The sequence below is a fragment of the Cucumis sativus genome, chromosome 3, assembly GCF_000004075.3.
Source record: "Cucumis sativus cultivar 9930 chromosome 3, Cucumber_9930_V3, whole genome shotgun sequence".
Taxonomy (NCBI): domain Eukaryota; kingdom Viridiplantae; phylum Streptophyta; class Magnoliopsida; order Cucurbitales; family Cucurbitaceae; genus Cucumis; species Cucumis sativus.
The window spans coordinates 18,385,136-18,391,575 of record NC_026657.2 but is presented as its reverse complement, the minus strand read 5'-3'; the positions used below and the strand labels follow the sequence as shown (position 1 = coordinate 18,391,575).

General features: G+C 26.2%; 2 long non-coding RNA genes across 2 annotated transcripts; one reads left to right on the top strand and one right to left on the bottom strand.

Moving 5' to 3' along the window:
- Nucleotides 1-268: 268 nt before the first annotated feature.
- LOC116402887 lies at nucleotides 269-664 on the bottom strand. Its single transcript, XR_004215563.1, has 2 exons — nucleotides 509-664; nucleotides 269-389 (listed from the first exon to the last, which is right to left on the bottom strand). It is a non-coding gene; the product is annotated as an uncharacterized LOC116402887 (long non-coding RNA).
- A 4,508-nt stretch (nucleotides 665-5,172) lies between these two features.
- Nucleotides 5,173-6,206, top strand: LOC116402941. The gene is made up of 3 exons (XR_004215640.1): nucleotides 5,173-5,311; nucleotides 5,607-5,702; nucleotides 5,801-6,206. It is a non-coding gene; the product is annotated as an uncharacterized LOC116402941 (long non-coding RNA).
- Nucleotides 6,207-6,440: the final 234 nt, after the last annotated feature.

Below are 6,440 nucleotides of genomic sequence, written 5' to 3'. Positions count from 1 at the left end.
GTGTATAGGCTTAAGTTTCAAAAACTTAAAGCCAAAAACCAAATAGATAACATACAGAAATTCTCTTGGAAAGTGTATAGGCTTAAGTTTCAACATACACATTCATACCTTTCCAATGTGTACAACATACATCGCGGTTTATGTTTCAAGCAGAGGGTGTATTTCGACATTTTCAAATTTACTCCTCTTGGAAAGATCTAGCATGGTAAGTGGCAAATAAAATTCTACCATACAAAATAAATCTTAATTCACCATCATTTTTTTTGTCTTTCCTTTCAATATAGAACATGTAGTAATTTTTGTTGTTACTATCCTTATTGTAAGAAAGGGAGAGAGAACATACCTATAATTATCAATAATCACTTCCCTCTATCCTTCAATCAAAGCAACTCAATAGCAACCATAAATAAAACATCAATAGAAAAATCAAAAGTACTAAAATTCACTTGGAAAATGCATAGACAAACAAAAAGAGTACCCTACACACCATCAAAGTTTAAAATCTCACATTTCATTTTTCATTCTCTTTTTCTCAAAGCTTCAGCCCATAGCCATGACATCTCCCTTGGCCTTGATTTCTTAATTCGAACGAACAAAAATCAATCAAAAATCAACCAAATGCTTCATTGAGGCATTTCATCAAACACATTGTAAGCTACCAAAATGTTTCATCACATATCCAACCATAAAGAAAAAATGTAGAATCAAATTAGAAAAATGATTGTAAACAACAATATTGAATAGGATGGTAGACAAAACAAACACATATCTCATATAAAAGCAAAACTACGAGGGATGTTTTTCATAAAAAGAACCACCAATATATCACATTGTGGGTAAAATGAAAGCATTTGAAGTTAATATACTGTATAAATACAAACAATAGAAATAATGGTTGAGATTCACCAGGGAGTTCACCGGTGCAATGGGTGTCAGGTGGTTGCGTCGGCTGAAGGAGAGAAAGAGAGGGATTTTGCGCGTTGTTGACCAAAAGTCTAGTCTTTTCCGGCGCGCGTGAGAGAGGGAGAGAGATTGTTAGCAGAAGGGAGGAAAAATCGAAGAGGGGCGACGTGTGGATCTTCCACAGAGAAGAAGAAGAAGAGGAAGAGGAGGTAGAGAAAGAGTTTTGGAGATGTTTTATTTTAATAAATAAATTATTTAATGTTTTTAGAATTAGGAAAAAATCTGATTTTAATAAATTTTTTATTTAAAATAAATTTTATTTTAATAAATTAAATAAAATATTTTTTATATATTTTATGACACCAAATAACTGTCGCGGAAAGTAAAATCCGAAAAATTCCGTCTTTTCCTTCCAAAAACACGGTTTTTTAGCTTTTGTGACAATTTTTTCTTTTCTCTTTTCAATTTGGGATGTATACAACTGTCATAGTAGACCACTTTTCTACTAGTGCTCCTTTCAAAATTTGAGAATGCATGGCTTACAATTTAAGATAAAGGATATATCCTTAATTCCCAAATACATTTTAATAAGTTGATCAACAAATTATTTTGCATACATGAAGTTGTGATCCATTAGCCAATTAGAGATATTGACACACACGCTTGAGAGCTTTGACACACACACAATAATGATAGATTTTCAATTTTACAAGTACTTGCAATATATTATACATTATTCCGATCCCCAAATTAAACTACACATGCATCCATAACAGACATAAAACGACACACATTACATATTACACATCCATTTTCTTATTTTAAGAACAAGCCAAGTAGAAAGTCTCCAAACTTTAGGTTACATATATTCACTACTACAAAAATGAGTTTACTTGACGCTAGCAACTTTTACATACTTGACGTTTTTATTAAAAAAACGTCAAGTATGAACTATGTTAAAGAAAAAACGTCAAGTATAGTCTTAAAAAATATGAAGTTTTCACGAATTTTTTTTAATTATTTTATGTTAGCTTTATTTGACGTTTTTTTTTTTTTTTTTTTTGCGTCAAGTATAAAGTAGATTTTACTTGACATTTTATTCGAGTTAAAAGTAGTGAACATTTACTTGACACAAAAAACATGTCAGGTATGGTTTTAAAAAAGAAAATTTTTACGTTAACTTTTATATGACATGGTTTTCGCGTCAAATATAATGGAGATTTATTTGACAGTTTATTCGCGTCAAATATAGTGGAGATTTTACTTGACGTTTTTTTCGTGTCACGTATAGTGGACATTTACTTGACGCGAAAACAACGTCAAATATAGTTAACATTTTTTATTTAACACTTTTAAAATGTCAATTGCCAAAATGTCAAATATAAAACGTTTAAAAATATGAAAATAAAAAGTATAAAAATCAACTTATTAAAATAATTTTTTAAAATCAACTTATTAAAATAATTTTTTTAAAATCAACTTATGAAAATAAATCTTTTGAAATTTTTCACTTAAATAATTTGAAATCTCTCATTAAATTAAATTTACTAAAATCTCTCGTTAAAATAAATTTGTTGAAAATTTTCCTTTAAATAAAATTATTGAAAATATTTCCTTAAATAGATTTATTAAGATATTTTAATGAAAAACTCATTAAATAAATTTATTAAAATATTTTAATAAAATATTATTAAATAAATTTTTTGAAATCTTTCACTAAAACAAACTTTTACAAATTTTTGACTAAAATAAATTTGTTGAAATCTTTACTTAAATTAAATTTATTAAAATCTTTCTTTTAAATAAACCTATTGAAAATATTTTATTTAAATAAATTTATTGAAACCATTTCTTTAAATAAATTTATTAAAACATTTTAATGAAAAGTTTATTAAATATATTAAAATACTTTAATAAAAAATTGTTAAATATTTTTTTTGAAATTTATCACTAAAATAATTTTTTGAATTCATTAAAATAAGTTTATTGAATCTTTCCTTTAAACAATTTTATTGAAAATATTTTATTAAAATATTTTATACAAAATTTATAAATAAATTTATATATTTTAATGAAATCTTTCAGTAAATTTATCAAAGTATTTTGATGAAATGCTTATTTAATAAATATTAAAATATTTTAATGAAAACATTATTAAATGTATTTGTTAAAAACTTTAACGAAAATATTATGAAATAAATTTATTAAAAAAATTAATAAAAAATAATTAAATAAATTTATTGAAATCTTTCATTAAAATATTTTACCAAAACAGATTTGTTGAACTGTTTCACTAAATAAATTTATTTAAATATTTCATCAAAGAAATTCATTAAAATATTTTATTGAAATGATTATTAATGAAATTTATTGAAACATTTTAATAAATTTTAAATGGATCAACTTTTTGGATTGTTTAGTTTTTAGTTTGTAGTGTAGATTAATAATAGATCCAATTTATTGGTATATCTCCATAATTATTTACTTTTACACATCATTTATCACTACTCACATAAAAAAAATTACAAATTTTGTGACATGATTAGACAATTTGATAGACAAAAATAGGTGATATCCAGGAGATGCATATCTAAATATTGTGTTGGTAAGTGATATAATATTAAGTTCTCGCACATCAACTTGATTTTATGAAGTTTTGTTTAATAAAAAAATCATTTTATTAAAGTGAGCATATATAACTCAATTCAGTTATTTACCAAAAAAATTAAAATCAAAATAATTTAGGGTTTCATTTTTCTTTTTTTGTTTCTTTTTATGGAAAGATTGAAGATCTTGGAAACCTAAAACATAATTTAAGAAAATTGTTTAATGATAGCGAAAATTAAGAATAAATTAATAAAAACAAATAAATTGAAACAAAAACTCACAAACCGCTCTATTTAATTTTTTTTAAAATGATATAATTAAAAAAAATATTATCAAAAACTAAGAAATAAAGAAAAATAATAATAATAATAAATTGAAAACAAAAGGTACAAATCCATTGTTTTCTAATTTTCACCCTTTCAACTTATTTTCTATTATCAATTCCTAATTTCTCCTATAAAAACCTTCTTTCCTAATTCAAAAAATATTCATCATCTCAAATCTTTATATTCTCATGATCAATCCATGGATCTTTCTCAAAAGTTAACAAAAACTCATGTAATTTTCTTTCCTTTTTAATGTTTCTTTCATTTTTTTCTATAGAAATTTTCATGTTGATTATTAAAAATGATTAGTGGGCTTTTTTTTCAACTTCCTCAATAACACTTCTTTCCTTTTATATATTGTTAAAAAAGGTATCCAATGAAAAGATGAAAAATTTATTGCTTTTCAAGTTTTAACCTTAAAACAATATATATGGAAAAAATTTATATTTATATATTGTTAAAAAAGCTTGTTTTATTTTATATTTATATATGAAAAAAATAATTTTTTGAAAAGTTTATCAAATATATTTATTGAAATATTTTAATTAAATTTATTAAATTCATTTAATTAAAAATATCAAGTAAATATATTAAAATCTTTTATTTCCCTATTTTTAGTAATCCCCTCACGTCTCCACGATGAAACCCTATTCTCATCTCCACGCTTCCACACAACACAGGCGAACGACCACTTCTTCGAATCGACGGACGACTTCCACACAACACAGAGTGGCAAACGGCGAATGACTTCCACACGACGAAACGCTTCCACCCTGCGAACAGCTTCTACCCGGCGAACAGCTTCAACCCGTTGCGAACAGCTTCAACCCGACGAACGGCTTCCACGCAGCGAACAACTTCCACAGTGAACGGCTTTCCACGACTGCGAACATCTTCCGCACGGCGAACTGCTTCCGCGTTCAAAGGTTTTTATGCCTCCTCATTCTTATTGTATTTAACATTTTTCAATGAATAATGCTCCCTTGAATTTGATTTATATCTTGTAATTAAGGATGATATTGTAAACCCAAAGTGAGAAAAACACAAAGAGAAGAAAATTGAGAATGACTCTCGTATATTTATATTTATTTGTGTTATATGTTTATGTTGTTTATGTTCAAATTCGTAAACAAATGGTATAATCTAATTGACAAATCGAGAAGACCATCATTTTTCTTTATTGTTGTTTTTTTTACAGGAATGAGTAATGAAAAATTAAGGGTGACTCTTGGATGTTTTAGACCGTAATTAATTTGTTGTCGTTATGAGTTATAATTATCATATTGATTTGTTTATAGTAATGAGTAATGAATTGGTATATTTACTCTTGGTAAGATTCATACTTTTGAATGCCATTTTTTTTATAGTAATGAGTAATGAATTGATCTTGTGTGCATCATCATATCCCAATTACACATGCATCTTGGAAGCTGGTGTCGACTGAGTTGAAAGAAAAAGTATACAATATGATTGAGGTATGTAATCATCCTTCTCATTTGGAAATCATGCAAATACTACACACTTATTGTATATTTTGAGTCATACTATCTTGTGGTTATCCTGTAGCCTTGGTAGCCCCGTAGCATTGGTAGCCAATCATGTATATATTACACAGTTATTGTATATTTTAAGTTGTATTATGTGTGGCTATCCTGCTATGGTAGCCAATCATGCATATATTGGTAAATGTAAATATATTTATAAAATAATTTTTATTTTAATCTAGCACATAATATAATATATATGCATTGTTAATTGGTTGTGTTATAGTGTTCTTTACAAGTAGGTACGGTTGAATGTGGATATTATGTCATGAGATACATGCAAGAAATTGTGACTAAGGACACAAACATTATCACTGGTGCGGTATGTTTTTAAACTATTTACATTATAAAGTTATAGATAGTATATTATGACTAACTCAAATATTTTACAAAGTGTATCCTACTTTTTATGTTTTATAGATTGATACAAGAAGCCCATACACACAGCTTGAATTGGATAGACGAGGGGAGTGGGCTGGATTTTTAGCTCGGTACATATGATAGACACACCTAGATATGATCATGTTAATTTTGTAAATGGCTAAGATATGTGAATGCTCATAACCTTTTTGTGGAAACGTTTTGTTCATAGCCATTATGAGGGCAAAAGATATATGGGGATAGACTTCAATTTTGATTATATAAGACAACTATTATCATTTAATATTTTGGAATAGGACACATATAGGAAATTTTAGTTGGCTATATTGGATTGGAATTGTGTAATTGTTGATGACATTGTTGAGAATAATGAAATTATTGTTGGTTTACATATTATACTAAACTTTTTGTCCTTTTTTTTGTTGTGTAATTGTTCGTTGGAGAATTTGTTTTGTTTATGGATATGTCTTATTGAAGTAAATGTATGTAATGCAGGAAATAAAAAATGAAAAAAGAAAAATTTAGTATATTTAATATATTAATAAATGGTATACATGACATTAAATACATGTCACATATACTATCTTATTTGAGTTAAATATACCATTTTACTTGATGGATATATAGTGTCAACTATAAAATTTTACTTGACATATACATAATGTCAAATATACTATCT